Genomic DNA, 17,477 nt, shown 5'->3' on the forward strand with positions numbered 1-17,477 from the left:
AGTTTGTTCCAATATTTTGCCCATTTGTGTTGCATGGTTTCTTTGTTATTGACTTTTAGAATTATTTACAATTCTGGATGTACTTTTTAAAATCATATATAAGACCTAAAATATTTTCTCCCAGATTGTAGCTTGTCTTTTTCATTTTTGAGTTTGATAAAGTTACACTCATTAAGTTATTTTTATGGATTGTGTTTTGGTGTCATATCTAAGAAATCTTTGCCTAATACAAGGTCGCAATGTTTTTCTCCTGTTTTCTTTTACAAGTTTTATAGATTTAAGTTTGGCATTGAGGTCTTAGATTCATTTTGAATTAATTTGGGTAAATAGTATGAAGTATGGATTGAAATTCACATTTTTGCCTGTGGATATACATTTGCTCTAGTACCATTTATTTAATAAAAAAATAAAATAAAAACTATCCTTTTTCCACTTAATTGCCTTTATACCTTAATCAAAAATCAATGTCTATAAGCATATCAGTCTATTTCTGGAGGTTCTATTTACTGCATTTGATCAAATTCTCTATCAAGACAGCAATGCCTTGCTTGTATTAAATGCTGCAACTTCACAATAAGTATTGAAAATAGGTTGTGCAAGTATTTTGTCCTTTTTTTTAAAAAAAAACACTGTTTTAGCTGTTTTAGATACATTGCAACTCTGTATGAATTTTGGAATCAGCTTTTCAATTAACAAAATGTTTGCTGAGATTTTGACTGGGATAGAATTCAATGTATAGATCAATTTAAGAAGAAATGTCATAGCAATATTAATTCAGTTTTCTGACTCATGAACATGGTATATTTTTTCATTGATTTAGGCGTTTTTTAATTTCTAGCACCAATGTTTACTAATGTAGAGTGTACAGATGTTACAAATCTTCTGTCAGATTTATCCCTAAGTTTTATCATATTCAATTTTGAAATACTCATTTATAATATGCTTATAGAGATACAATTGAATTTTAATATTGATCTTGTTTTCTGCCATGTTGCTAAACACATTTATTAATTCTAATATACTTATTGTACATTTCATCAGATTTTCAACATAGACATTCACATTGTCTGACAATAGAGTTTTTCTTCTTCCATTCGAATTTACGAGCTTTTTCTTTTTTCTTTTTTTCCTTGTCTGATTGCACTGGCTAGAATCTCCAGTATAAGTGTTTAATAAAAATTGTGGGAATAGACATCCTTTGGAGAGAAAGCACTCAGCTCTAGGTTTTTCATATATTCCTTTTATCAGGTTAAGCCAGTTCCCTTTTATTTCTAATTTGCTGAAAATTTTTATCAGAAATGGATGTTATATTTTGTCAAAAGCTTTTTCTACATATATTAAGCAAATAGTATGTATTTTTAGCTTGTTAATATGGACAATTACATTGCTTAATTTTCAAATGGTAGACCAACCTTTCATTTCTAGGACAAACACCATTGGGTTGCAATTTATTATCATTTTATATAGATTAGATTGGATTTTCTGGAATTTTACTTAGAATTTTTATATCTATGTTTCAAAGGGACATTGGTCTGTATTTTTTATTTTTTTTATTTGGTTTGGTTTTGCTATCAGGGTAATACTGGCTTATATAATGAGTTAGGCAGTATTCCCTCTTCAATTTTCATTTTCTTTCCCAACTTTAATTCTTTTTTTATTGAGACAATAACTCTAGTTAACATTCATTACTGCACATAGTTACAATTTTATATTCTTCCGATGAAAACTTTTAAGAACTATTATCTTAGCAACTTTCAAAATATACAATAAAGTATTATTTACCATCATCACCATGCTGTATATTATATCCCAGGACTTATTTATTTTATAACTGGAAGTTTAGACCTTTTGACCACCTTCACCCTTGTAGCCCACCCTCACCCCTTCACTTCTGGCAACCATGACTCTATCTCCGTATCTATGTGTTCATTTTTTTGGTTTGTTTTGGGGGATATTCTTTGTTTTGTTTTGTTTGGTTTTCAGATTCCACATATGAAATCATACAGTATATATCTCTCTCTGTCTGACTTATTGCACTTAGCATAATGCCCTTGAGGTTCATTCCTATTGTTAAAATGACAAAAGTTGCATCTTTTTTATGGCCTATATATATATATATATAATATTTATACATAAAAATAAATATGTTTTGGCCAATATACATATAAAAATTTATATATATATTATAATAATATTTATATATAAAATATATATTTTTATGTATAAAATATATAGTTTTTGTTTTGTTTTAATTTCTCCATATTTTATTTCTCCATTTATACTTTGATAGACTCTTAGGTTGCATCCATGTCTTGGCTATTGTAAACACTGCAATTAACATGAAAGTTCATATATCTTTTTGAGTTAGTGTTTTTGTTTTCTTCAGATAATACTCAGAAGTAGAATCACAGATCACATGGTAATTCTATTTTTACCCTTTTCAGTCTTCTGAGGTGTTTCTGTAGAATTTGGTTATGTATTTTTTAAACAGTTGGTAGAATTCACTAGTGAATTCATCTATTCCTATAGATTTCTTTGTGAGCATGTTCCTAGTCCAATTTCCTCATATATGAGGTCCGACAATTAAGTTCGTGAATTTGTTGCAATGACGTTGCTAACCTTTTTTGATATCAGAGGGATTATTCATTATGCATTTATATCAACTGGACAAACAGTTAACCAAGTTGACTATTTGGAGGTGCTGAAAAGGCTGCATGAAAGTTAGACGAACTGAACTTCTTGCCAACAATTTATGGCTCTTGCATCAGAACAAAGCACCAGCTCCCACGGCACTGTCTGTGAGGGAGTTTTTAGCCAGTAAACAAATAACTGTATTGGAACACCCTCCCTACTCACCTGATCTAACCCCCAATGGTTTCTTTCTTTACCCGAAGATAAAGGAAATATTGAAAGGAAGACATTTTGATGACATTCAGGACATCAAGTGCAAGTGTAATACAATGACAGCTCTGATGGCCATTCCCGAAAAAGAGTTCCAAAATTGTTTTGAAGACTGGAATAGGCAATGGCATCAGTGCATAGCTTCCCAAGGGGAGTACTTTGAGGTATCCATAGTGATATTCAGCAATGAGGTGTGTAGCAATTTTTCTAGGATGAGTTTGGGAACTTAATTGCCAGACCTTCCTATGGATGCACACATCCCCTTAACGTAGTGTTTTGGATTTCTTCAGATAAATACCCAGAAGTGGGATTACTGGGTTCTTCTTTGACTCTTATAGCCTTTGCTTTAAAGTCATTTTTTTCTGGTATAAGTAATGCTGCCACAGCTTTTTTTCTTTCATTTCCATTTTCGCGAAATATCTTTTTCCATCCCTTAACTTTCAGTCTGTGTGTGTCTTTTGATCTGAAGTGGATCTCTTATAGGCAGCATATTTAAGGATTTTGTTATCCATTCAGCCACCCTACGACTCTTGGTTGGTGCATAAAATCCATGTACATTCAAAGTAGCCATTGACAGACACACAGTTATTGCCATTTGATTATTCATACTTTTTTGTCCTTCTTCTTTTTATTCTTCTTCTCCTTCTCCTCCTTCTTTTCCTCCTCCTCCTCCTCCTCCTCTTCCTCCTCCTTGTCCTTCTTCTTCAAGTCCCTTTAACATTTCTTGTAATATTAGTTTGGTAATGAGGAACTCCTCCCTCAGTTTTTTCTTATCTGGGAAGCTCTTTGTCCTTTGATTTTAAATGATAGCTTTGCTGGGTAGAGGCATCTTGGTTGTGGGCCCTTGTTTTTCATAACTTTAAATATTTCCTGCCAATCCTTTCTGTTCTGCAGTTTCTGCTGAGCAATCTGCTGATGGTCTTATGGGATCTCTCTTGTAGGTAACTAACTGCTTTTCTCTTGCTGTTTTTAAGATTCTTTCTTTTCCAGATATCTTTATGTTATGGATTTTTAATTTAATTCCATTATGGTCACAGAATATATATTGTGTGACTTGGATCTGCTTATTTTAACTTATTAAGACTTGTTTTATGATTCAAAATATTGTTTATCTTGGTAAATGTTCTGATATTCTTGTGCACTTGAAAAAATATATATTTGACTATCTTTGGATGGAGCATTCTATGCATATAGATTAAGTCAGGTTGATTGATAGTGTTGTTCAAATCATGTATATCCATACTGATTTTGTATCTATTTGTTTCATCAGTTATTGAAAAAGAGATAAAGAAATTGCCACCTATAAATGTGAATTTGTCTATTTCTCCTTGCAGATGTGAGTTATTACTTCCCTTATTTTGATTTTTGCTATTAGGTTTATAAACATTTAGGATTGTTATGCCCTCCTGATGAATTGGTCTTTTGCTTTTAATTCAATATTCAATATAAAACAGACACTTTTGCCTCAGTCCTCATAGCTTTCAATGTTCCACCACATGGCTACCCTGTCATACAATTATAACTGTGTGCTGACAGTGGAATTAGCTGAATGAAAACAAAAGAAGAATCGATGAAGAACAGTCACCCTATACTTCAGGAGTATCAAAGTATGATTTCCCCTGAAAGATCTTCTGAAATATAAGAGCTTAATGCTAATATCCAGTGTATATAGGAAGAAGGAAAATCAGCATATATTAAGCACCTACTCTGTCCTAGGCATGTTACTTTTACTATCAGTACTCCTACTAATAATAATAATTCTGCAGTTTATTGATTTTCTTACTACTTGCCAAGCCACTGTGCTAAGCACTTTACCTAGTCTCATTTATTCTTATAGCATTTCTGTGAAATATATCTTAATTCCATTTCACACACAAACACACACACACAAAAATAAAAAGAAAGAAAAAGGAAAAGTCAAGGTTTATTGAATTTAATGGATTAGTCAAGGACCACTGGGTTTGTTAATGGGAGTCACACCCATGTGTGGTAGGCAGAATTCTAAAGATGACCTTTTAAGTTTGCTGTCCTCTGTTTACTCCATCAAGTACTAATCTAGTACTGCTATAAAGAGACTTTGCAGATCTAATTAGGGTTACTAAATAGTTTACGACAGAACAACCATGCTGGTCTACCCAGGGGGGACCAATGGAATTACATGATCCTTGCAAGCAGAAGAGCCCATCAGAGAATGTGGCACAGGGATAGCAGAGTAATTCAAAGCAGGAGAAGAATTCAAACCACTGTTGCTGGTTTCAAAGATGAGAGAAGAGGGCCATGAGACAAAGAATGAGTGGTCTCTGGAAGCTGAGAATGACTGCTTGTTGACAGCCAGCGAGGAAATGGGGATCTCAGTCCTGCAACAAGATGGAACTGAACTGCCAACAACCTGCATGGCTCAGAAGCAGATTGATTCCCACAGTGTCCAGGAAAGATCTCAGCTTTCCTGACACCTTGATTTTGGGCTTGTGAACCTTAGATCAGAGAACCAGCTGAGCCAGGTGTGACACATCTTCTGACATACAGACTGTGAAATAGTGAGTACTGTTTTTAGCCCTAAGGTGTGTGGTATCTGTGAGTGCAGCAGTAGAAAAGGAACATATCATGTCTGCCTTGCTCCAAAGTCCGTGCTGCCCCACGGATTCAAATTAAAGTGCTGGAAAATTAATTTAGTCATTCAAGAAAAAAACAATCTGTATCTGCCATGTAGATGTTAGAAAACTCATTTTAGACAAGACTCTGTAGTATTTCAATAAATGTATGTATAAAGTAGAAGGTGTGCTTTAACCAACAACTCTAATTTCAAGACACCTTTAGTACTTTTTGTTCATTAATATACGGAAAAGATCATGAGACGTTTGTTCTACTTAGACTTTATGTGAAAAAAATGGAGCAATAAAAGAATCCAAGTGTAGTACAGGGACAGAGGATGATCTGTTACCATACTCTATATGTTTTTGTTTTCAATTCACTTTACTTTTATCCTAATCAGTGCTTAGCAGCATGGTATAATAATAGCCAGAGGGGCAAAAACCATCCTCTTCCTTTTCATTTCCCAGTGCAAAATGACTGGTTATCCCATTCCTCATATTCTGTGCACACACTCACATACCACATGTGCCAGCTGAAGATAGTCACCACAGCTGTGTACCGGCGAGGGACATTGCAGCTTGGACTACTGAAGAAGTAAAAAGTTCAACTTAGAAATCCCAATAAAGAAAGAAGGAAAGATTGCCACAGGGTTACGAAAATCAATTTGGGGAATGTAATCAATAATGTTGTAAAGATTCTGTAGGGTATTTGGACACTTGTCTTGTTAGGGAGACCACCTCAGGGAAGGTGTAAATGCCTGATCACTGCACTGTACACCTGAAGCTGAAGCTGAACAATAATGAATGTCAACTACAATTTTATATATATGTAGTTACAAGAAGCGGAGTACAGAATTAGGGATAGAGACAGTGGAAATGTAATGGCTGTGTGCGATGTCAGAGAGAGAGTGGAGAGGGGCTGACACTGTGTGAGGGATATAAATGATAAATGTCTAACTGTTACATTGTTCTGTGCACCTGAAACCAATAAAAATAAATAAATAAATAAATAAATAAATAAATAAATAAATAAATAAATTGCATACTGCTCAAAAAAAAAAAAGAAAGAAGGAAAGAAAAAAAAGGAGGAAGGAAGGAAGGAAGGAAAAAAGGAAGGAAGGAAGGAAGGAAAAGAAAGAAAGACAGGGCTGTCCCTAAACTTTGGGTATATATGTAGCATTGTAGAGTAGAAAGGACATTGGCTTTGAAAATAGAAAAGGATAGTAGTTTTGAATCTTACCTCCACTTACTGGCAGTATAATTCTGAGAATTATTTAATCTCCTTTAGGATCTATTTCCTAATCTATATGAAATGTATATAATAATAACAGCAAATGTTGTACAAAGCTACTATTGATCAATGTATGCAGTGCTAATGTATACAGTGCCTAGTATGGGCCCGGCCACTTACTGTATTAATGTAAATTTCGTCATCTAACCCTTAGCTGCAGGTGTTCCTGACTCTGAAGCCCAGGTTCTGACTGCTTTCCCAAAGGCAGGGCTTACATTGTCATGCACAGCGTGAGTACCAGACCCATCTAAAGCTCCACGTAGGGTCTGGGGCATTACTATGTCTTCAACAAAATTGGCGATTATTAAAGGACTGGCGATCCTTAGTAAATTAGTGTAAATTACTACAAGACACGACATCAGTTAGTGTTCTTATATGTAAGCTACAAAACCCACTTTGTCAGTTAGAGCTGGAAAGGAATTTGTTGAAGGGTGTTAGCATATTCCAGCCTCTCTGGAATGGCCAGAAATGTAGGCTTAGAAGTATCACAGTGAGGGACAGGCCCACAATGCTCTCCTGCAGATGCTCAGGCCCCTGCTGCCAGGGCAGAGCCCATGGCTCGTACCACCCATATCAGGCAACAGAAGAAGACTCTCCATCCCTGCGTCCCCGACTCTGGCTGCCTCTGCCACCACTTTCATCACAAATGGACCCCGCAGGCTTCCTTGTCGCTGTCTTCTGCACTAAAGTTTCTCATTGGTGTGTCTCGGAAGCCCGTACTACATGAGGCCCATATCTTCAAGGGAAGCCGGAGGTGAATTTCTGGCCCTGTCTTGGGGACGTGGGACTTACAGTACAGGATAAGAAATTCTTCAAATATTAGCCATTCTCTATAATGGCATAAACCTCTCCACGGTTCATTTGAGGCACAATGGAGCAGAGGCAGTTTTATTCTGAACATTTGTATTAGGAGAAAAAAAAAAAGCCAATGTCGTGGATTTCATCAATCACAATGTGATCCTTTACATTGTGAAAGGCCTAGAGACTGAGACTGGCCTAGAGCATTAGAGCTAATTTTCTTGTATTGGAGTGACGTTTGCTCGCACATATGAAGCTATTTATTTCTTCCATGGCTGGAATGAGTGATTATGGGCAGCTGGCACTGTTTGGAGAGCGAGGTAACAATGGCATCTTCATTGTCCAGACAACCAAGCTTCTAGTAGGACTAGGAATTGCAGAAATAAGTATAAGATTATATATAAATTAATTGTAAGATGATATAATTTAAACAAAAATAAAAGTGAAATTATTTTTCATGTGTCTGCTACTTGTCTTCTATTTCACCATTTAAAAAAAAAAATTCATTTCACTGTTTGTGAAAGTCTATATTTCCAGACTTTAAGCAGTTTGTTAGTGCACTAATAATAGTTCTAAGAGGATCTAGAAAAAATTATTTTCTATTATATTGTTACTAAGAGTGTAAGAGTCATTGCATTGCTGTTCTCTTCCCTTTCATTAGCTTTTTTCTTTATTTCCCTTAAGTCAGAGAGAACAAAGAAAGACTGCTTAAGTTATGTATGTTAAACATTATGATATCTTTCTTCCAATTAGATTTTCCTGTAGCAGGCTGGTATCCTATACCTATTTCTAGGAAATGAGTGCTTTATATTTAAGCTATAATTCATAGAAATTATTTTCATCACTTGTTTTCTACAAGCTTCCAGCTCTTAACAAATGTGTTTATAATTGCTTTTAAGGAAAGTAGAATTTTTTTCCTAAAAAATTATTTCATAGCCCTGTAAAATGGGCATGAACAATCGTTTCGTTTTTATTTTAATTAGAGGTGTATTATACATAATGATTTCTCTACAATTGTTTACATGCTGACTCAAATCAGGTTTTAATAAAAATCTGTTTGTTGATGACTCACATAAAGCTTTGCTGTTGACAACACACTAGAAGTTATCTCAATGACTCTGAGAACAAGATATCATAGATTTCCCATGTAGTACCCTCTACTCCTTCGTACTTCTTAACCTTTACTTATCTTGTCTCCCACATTTCATGATCTTCCTAGGCGGCTAGCTAAAAATTTTGGTATGTCTCATCTTGGATATGAAGAGTAATATTCTAGTACTATCTTACCTCTCCCAAGTAACATGAAACATGATGTCTCATGGAAAATCAATATCTTAACCTAAAATAATAATCATTAAAAAACATTTCAGGGACAATTATGGAGCCCCCAAATTCTTTCAATAGGAAGATGCATGTGTACTGAGTTAATTCTGATAGTTGGCGCAAGATTCGTTTTCTCAGTCAAGTACAGACCATTTGGAAAGGAATAGGATTGCAAGGCTCAGTGGCCTAGCACACTGAGTTCTGGGATGGAATGGCCAGGATTTCCAGCAAGTCATAAACAAGGGGCACTGGTACAATAAATAGCAATGAAAAGGTTAACTTTCAAATGATTCATCTTTTATGTCTCATTTAAAATAATTAAGTATATTCATGCAAATATGTTTTCTTCATTTTACTATTATTCAATACTTAGTCAATAAGTTAAAATAATTTCACGGAAAATATGTGTTTTCCCAATTAAAAGATATCCATTCCTTTCCACGCAACCAGGCTTATAAGTGACATAATACAAAAGAACTTGAGGCCTGGCAGTAGTCAGTGGTTGGAAGTCAGATTTCTGGCAAGATACTATGTCTGAACATTAAAATTCAGCAGCAACATCAAGCCTCCTGGTCTGGATGTCTTTTGTTTAGACTTTTTTTTTGTTTCTTCTGCCTCAGGATAAAAAGAAACAAAACTCTGCTTGAGCATAGCTTAGCTGGCTTTTGGCAATAAAGTCTCTAGCTCTGAAACAAATAATGCTTTTAGCTCTTATAACACTGACCTAATGGAATGTAAAATGACATGAAAGCTAATAAGAAAAAGGTGGTAGAGGTAAGACTTGGCTGCAAAGAAAAATCAAATTTATCTCTTTCACCTCACCACACTTCATAACTATACCAAGTAGCAGGCAGATTATTAAGAAGACATTTGGGATGGAGAAGGGGAAAGAGCTGGGAGTCAGTTCTACTAAAAAGAGAATGGATTCAATTCATTGTTGTAGAGTGTAATTATATATAGTTTTCCTAAACTAGTGATTCTCATGTGGAGTTTCAGTTTGGACTCTTGGAGTTTCTGTGAATTTTTCAAGGAATTCATGAGGCCAAAAATAAACTAAAATGTTATTTGCCTTTTTAAACATGTTGACTTTTGTATTTAAAAGGTGAAAATAAATGTTAGCAGCTTAGCACAAACCAAGGTAGTGGCAAAAACCGTAAGTTGTACTATTCATTGCCACAAGCTCACAGTTAAAAAAGAATGTCAGTTTCATTTAAGAGCGTCATTGGTGAAACTGTATATATTATTAATTGTATGAGATTTTGGCCCTGAGTATGTCTTTGTAATATTTTGGGTGGAGAAATGAGAAGTGCTGCATGCTCGAGTAGAATGGATGCCCTGTGCAAAAGCACTCATGTGATTGTTACTGAAAGAACAACTGATAAACTGCAGTGTCTCAGACTTGGGTTTTGGCCAAAATTTTTTTCAAAAATGAGGTGAGTTTTTCCCTTTAAAGAAAACAACAGACAGTATTTGTTGCCAATGATAAAATGAAAAGTTTCCAGTGAAAATTAGAATTCTTGGAAATTTGTAATAGCCTCACCTCTTTTTGAGCCTGACCTCTTCCCAATTTTAAAGAATGGATAATGAGATTTATAATAAAAATAACAATTGCAATTTTTTATATTGTGTAATGAAATGTACCAACATTTATAAATTCAGTGTAATTCTGTGACTCAGTATTTTCCAACTGATGAAGGTATGATGTAACAAAATCATGTATAGATAATTCATTCAAGTGAAAGATAGATGAATTTTGATGTAACAAAAAATACTTCATCAATATTATTACAGATTTCTCACTGCAATTAAACTTTGATAAATTAATATTTGGCAGATTTTGGTGTATTGTCAATGAAAAATACCTAAATTACACGGAGGTGGAGTATAGCATAAGGAAAATAGTCAGTGGTATTGTAACAGTTGTATAAGATGTCAAAGAGGTAATAGCTTGGGGGAGGAGGGTTATCATTTTGTGAGGGGTGTAAATGTCTAACTATTATGTTCCTTTGTACACCTGAAACTAATAAAAAGAAAAAAAATACATTAATCTGCAAATATTATTAAAACAATCTTGTATTTTCTAAATATATCGTACATCTCTGTGAGGCTGGATTTTCTTCATCCTAAACAACATTTTGCAACATTTTAAATGTGGAAGCAGATATGAGAATTCACTTACACCCTAGGTGGCTGCACAAGGAAAGAGAAGCCAGGGAGCGTAGGGTGGTCTTGCTGAGTGGAGAAGGGAAGTTGTGAGTCTGGGGGAGGGCAAAGCAGCTAGACTTCACAGAGGGAATATTGGGAAGAAAGAGCTTCAGAGAAAAAGAGCTCTGTAGATCTTTGCTCTTGAGTCTTCAGCTAAGTAAGAATCACTTCATGAGTGTGAAGAAAATACCCAGTGCTGGGGAAAGACCCTCCCAAAAGGAAAAGAGGAAATTAAGCTGGAGCTTACATTAGGTGGGAATATTTCCTGTTCCCCGAAGCCAGAGTGGAACACCTCATAATTCATGGGGCATCAAGTAGAGTGCTCAGAGTTCTACACAGATTATTTATGAAGATGAACCATATTCTGGGCCATGAAACAAATCCCCCAAATCCAAAGGATCCAAGTCATACAAAGTATGTTCTTTGCCCACAATGAAAATAATTTAAAGGTCAATAACAGAAAAATACCTAGAAAATCCCCAAATATTTGGAAACTAAGCAGCATACCAAATAATCAATGGAAAAGAGGGGGATGGAGAAATATAAAGTATTTTGAATTTAATGAAAATGAAATTGACAATCATCTTTTCAGACTGATAGGAAAAAAAGAGAGGGGGTAGGTGTGGTGTGTTGGGAAAAACCAGAAATCTGTGGCTACACGCCATAGGAGATGCCAGGTCTGGGTATTCTTCTTCTGCTGACTGGAGAACCAACAGAGGCAGTCTCTGCTGGGCTTCCCCTTTTCTAGTTCTTTAGCTAGAGATACCATACTTTACTTGGGCTTAAAAAAAAATTCCTGTTGGTAATTCTGAGTTGGAGGCCTCTCCAGCACCTGATCTGGGATATCTGAAAGATAAAAGAAAACCCAAACAACCCACCACCATGCTCTTCCTCAAATTTTCCACTCTGGCTGGTCAGAAAAGGGACTATTTCTTATCCTCTGTGAGTTCTGAATATTTATTACATTCTTTAATTCTTTTGGATTATTTTAGTTAAGTCAAGGAAATATTCCTCTTACGTGTGCATTAATTGCACTAAGCTGAAGACTTGATGTGGACTGAAGACCCTGAAGTGGAAGACCTGCAGAACTTCAGCAGAGTACTGTGGCATGTCATTAAAGGCCACTCTCAAAATTGTGTGAAACAGAAATCTGGTTCTTCAAAAAGGAATCAACAAAATTGATGAACATCTAGCAATACTGACAAGAAATCATCAATATCAGAAATGCAGCAAGGGAATCTCTGGTCAAGATGGCAGAGTAGATAAATGACGTGCTCACCTCCTCCCAGGACCACATGAATTACAACTAAACCACAGAACAATCTTTATTGAGAATCATCTGAAGTCTAGCTGAACCTAAACCCTACAAATATGGACATACAGAAGAAGCCACTTCGAGACTGGTAGGAGGGGCAGAGAGGCAGAATGGCCTGGTCTCACACCCACCTGTGACCAATAAAAATTGGGAGGGATATCTTGACTATGGAGGTCTTCTCCTGAGGAACGAGGGGTCCCAAGCCACTCCCCAGCCCAGGGTTTCAGTACAGGGGAGAGAAGTCTTCATAATTTCTGGCTGTGAAAACGAGCAAAGATTGTGGCTGAGTGAGACAGAGGGCGGCTTCACTCCCAGGGACTCATTTTTAAGGGACAGCACATGGACTTTTTTGCTGACTGACTCACTCAGTCTGACCGCCAGTGCTGGGGTAGCAGCTGAAAAGTTGCCAGGGACATACAGAAAGAAACTAAATTGCCTGGTTTTAGGTTGAGGACTGGAGGGGCAGCTTTCTCCCAGACAGAGGAGCTGGTGGAAGCCATTTTCCTTTGTTGAGCCCTCCTCCTTCCTGGCATGCAGATGCAGGCAGACATCATACCATATCTGAGTCCCTATCAAACTGGTTATCACCTTTCCTCTGCCCCACGCTAGTCATTCCATGAGACCGCACCCCACCCAACTTTTGGTACACCCAAGCTGCTTCTAGTGGCTTTTCTGTATAAACAGCCAGCCCTGGTTCATTCTGTGAACATTCCTAAAATCTCTCAAAGGTTCACAAAACCCAAACAAACAGCACCTAGCTTCAACATGTCCTGTACCTCTGGCTGAGCAGCCCTAAGGCCAGCACTAGTGACAAAAGTCTTGGTTTGCAGCTCAGCCTCTAAAGGTACCTCCAAACACAATGCAGGTGACAGTCACCTATGGATTGTTTTGTGGCACATGCCAGGTGGCCCTAGGCAGGGCAGAGACTATGGCTGACTTGTCTTGCAGCAGGTCCCTTCCCAGGAGGTTCTGGGACTGGCAGCCCCAGTGCCCAGCTTCCGACTGGGCCAGAGCATCACCTGGCCACCTCCAAGGACGACACACCCAAAGTGCTGACTAGGAAGGCACTAGAGCCTCGCTAAACTGATTCCTGCTTCTCAGAGGTCAGCCTTTGCACAATAGCTCCTCCATTGTAGTCATAGCCAGTCCTCACAACCAATCAGCCTGAGGGTCAATCCCTCCCATTATCTGTAAACAGGAATCAAATCTCAAATACAACAGGAGGGCACACACAACACACACAAAGCACACACCTGAAGGACCCAGCTCTGGTGACCAGGGAGACTGTACCACTGGGTCCCACAGGGCACCTACTACATAAGACCACTCTACTAAGACTGGAAGGTATAGCAGCCCTACGTAAAAACAAACAGAAAGAGGCAGCTAAAATGGGGAAACAAAGAAAAAATTCCCAAATAAAAGAACAGAACAAAGCTCCAGAAAAAGAACAAGACAAAATGGAGACAAGTAATCTATCAGATGCAGAATTCCAAACACTGGTTATAAGGATTCTCAATGATCTCAGGGAGAACTTCAACAAAGAGATAAGAAATGTGAAAATGGAGATAGAAAACATAAAAAAGTACTAGTCAGAAATGAAGAATACAATAACTGAAACAAAGAATACATTAGAAGGAATCAACAGTAGACTACATGAAGCAGAGAATGGAATCAGTGATTTAGAAGATATGGTAGCATAAGACACCCAATCAGACAGCAAAAAGAAAAAAGAATCCAAAAAAATGAGGATAGTTTAAGGGGCCTCCAGGACAACATCAAGAGTATCAACATTCGCATCATAGGGGTACCAGAAAGAAAAGATAGAGAACAAGAAATTGAAAACCTATTTGAAGAAATAATGACTGAAAACTTCCCCAACCTAGTGAAAGAAATAGATATACAAGCTCAGAAAGCACAGAGTCCCAAACAAGATGAACCCAAAGAGGCCCACACGAAGACGTATAATTAAAATGCCAAAGGTTAAAGACAAAGAGAGAATCTTAAAAGCAGCAAGAAAAAAGCAGTTAGTTACCTACAATGGAACTCACACAAGACCATCAGCTGATTTCTCAACAGAAACTTTGCAGGCCAGAAGGGATTGGCAGGAAATGTTCAAAGTGATGCAAGGCAAGGACCTACAACCAAGACTATTCTACCCAGCAAAGCTATCTTTTAGAATCGAAGGACAGATAAAGATCTTCCCATACAAGAAAAAGCTGAAGGATTTCACCACCAAACCAGTATTACAAGGAATCTTAGAGGGACTACTTTAAGATAAAATATATATATATATATATGAATAATAAAATGGCAATAACTACCTATCTATCAACAATTACTTTAAGTGTAAATGGATTAAATGCTTCAATCAAAAGATACGGTGGCTGAATGGATAAGAAAATAAGAAAACAAGGTCCTTAACATATACTATCTACAAGAGACTCACCTCAGATCAAAAGACATACACACACACACACACACACACACACACACACACACACACAGAAAGTAAAAGGGTGGCAAAAAGATATTTAATGAAAATGGGGAAAAAACAAACAAAAAAGATATGGTAACAATACTTATACCAGACAAAATAGACTTTAAAACAAAGGCTATAACAAGTGGCAAAGAAGGACCCAGTAATCCCACCCTAGGTAATTATCCAAAAAACCCCAAAATGCTATTTCCAGGAGATATGTTTATCCATATGTTCATTGTAGCATTGTTTTCAATGGCCAAGATGTGGAAGTAGCCTGAGTGCCCATCAATGAATGGACAGATAAAGACGAGATGGTACATATATACCCTGGGATATTGCTTGGCCATGGAAGGGAATGGTTTCTTGCCATCTGCAGTGTCATGGATGGACCCGAAGAGTATTGTGCTGAATAAAGTATTTCAGACAATGAAAGACAGATGCAATGTGATTTTGCTTATACGTGGAATCTAAAGAACAAAACAAAAAGAAACTCATAGATACAGAGAACATTTTGATCATGCCAGATAGGAGGGGTTTGGGGATGGGTGAAAATGGAAAAGGTATTAAGAAGTACAAATTGGTTGTTACAAAATGGTCACGGGGATGTAAAGTAAAGCATAGGGAATATAGTCAATAATATGCTAATAACTATGTATAGTGCCAGGTGGGCACTAGATTAGTTTGGGGGATCACTTCTTAAATTATATAAATGTCCAACCATTATGATGGACACCTGAAATTAATACAAAATAGTATTGAATGCCAAATGTAATTGAAAAATGTTAAAAAGGGGGGCAAAAGGTGAAAGGGAATAAAAGATTCAAATTTTCAGGTATAAAACAAGTAAGTCATGGGGGCGTAATGTACAGCATAAGAAGTATAGTCAATAATATTGTGATAATGTTGTACAGTGGCAGATGGTTGCTGGATTATGATGATCACTTCTTTAGGCATATAAATGTTGAATAACTATGATGTAAATCTGAAACTAATATAATATTGTATGTTAGCTATATTTTAATAAAAATCTTTTAAAAAAGAAATGAAAGAAGGAATCATACAATCATTAAAGAATCATAAAAAATACTACAAATGATCCTATGCTTATAAATCTAACAATTTAAAGAAATGAGTGAAATCCTCAACAGTTACAAACTACCAAAACTTTACCACATTTACTTTATACTCATAGATTATCTAAATAGTCCTACTAATATTGATTTGTAATTTAAATTAAATTATAATTAAAATGCTTTCTATTTCATTGATTTTTCTATTGCTTTCTTGTTTCAGTTTCATTTATTTTCTGTCTTACTATTATCGCCTTCCACTTGCTGTGAGTTTATTTTGCTCTTCTATTTCTAGCTTATTAAGATAAGAATTTAAATTATTGGTTTGAGATGTTTCCAATTTTTTTAATGTAGCATTTAGTGCCATAAATTTTTTTCTCAGCATTGCTTTAGCTATGTCTTACATATTTTGATATGCTGTGTTTTCATTTGAAGGCTAACATTTTTATTGCTATTTTCTTTCTTCCTCCTCCTCCTCCTCCTCCTCCTCCTCCTCCTCCTCCTCCTCCTCCTCCTCCTCCTCCTCCTCCTCCTCCTTCTTCTTCTTCTTCTTCTTCTTCTTCTCCTCCTTCTCCTTCTCCTTCTCCTTCTCCTTCTCCTTCTCCTTCTCCTTCTCCTTCTCCTTCTCCTTCTTCTTCTTTTTTGTACCTATGACTCTTGTTTGTGACGTGCTGGAAAATCCTGGCCATTCCATCCCATTCATCAGTAGTATAGGATAAACCAATTCTAGCAATTTATAATGTCTCTGTTTATACCATCATCCAGTCAGTAGTTGCTTAAAAGTTAAGCGCACATATACCATATGACTCAGAAATTCTGCTCCAAGGTATTTATCCCAGAGAAATAACAACATATGTCCAGAAAAATCTCTGCCTAACATAGTATCACAAAAATTTTGTCCTATATTTTCTTCCAGAAGCTTTAAAGTCTTAGGTTTTACATTTTGATTTAATAATTTAGATAAAATTTTATTTTGCATATAGATATCCAATCATCCCTGCTCCATTTATTGAATAAGATATTCTTTCTCTACAAAATTGTCTTAGTACCTTTAATTCAGGTAAAACTGAATTAACAATATATTAGTGAGTCTATTTCCAGACTTTGTATTCTATTTCACTAACCTATTTGTCTATCTTTATGCCAATAGCATACTGAATCGATTACTGTAGCTGTTTAAGATTTGAAGTGAGATAATATAAGTCCTCGAATTCTGTTCTTCTTTTATAAAGTTATTTGACTATCTTAGGCCTTTTGAATCCCCATATAAATTTTAGAAACACTTTTTTTTTTTTTTTTTTTTTTTTTTTTGTAAAGGAAGATAGTTCATTAGAGGCAGGAGAAGAGGTTGCAGCTCCTGAGCGGGAGGGGGTACCCAAAACTGGGACTGAGGCAAAAGCTCTTACTTTTATACCTTCCCTTGCCTGTTTGGGGAAGAGGGCTGGAGCCTTCTAATGGAATTCATCTATCAGGTTTGTCCTGTTTGCCCATCCTGAAGGGATTC

The sequence above is a fragment of the Rhinolophus ferrumequinum genome, chromosome 19 (assembly GCF_004115265.2).
Source record: "Rhinolophus ferrumequinum isolate MPI-CBG mRhiFer1 chromosome 19, mRhiFer1_v1.p, whole genome shotgun sequence".
Lineage (NCBI taxonomy): Eukaryota > Metazoa > Chordata > Mammalia > Chiroptera > Rhinolophidae > Rhinolophus > Rhinolophus ferrumequinum.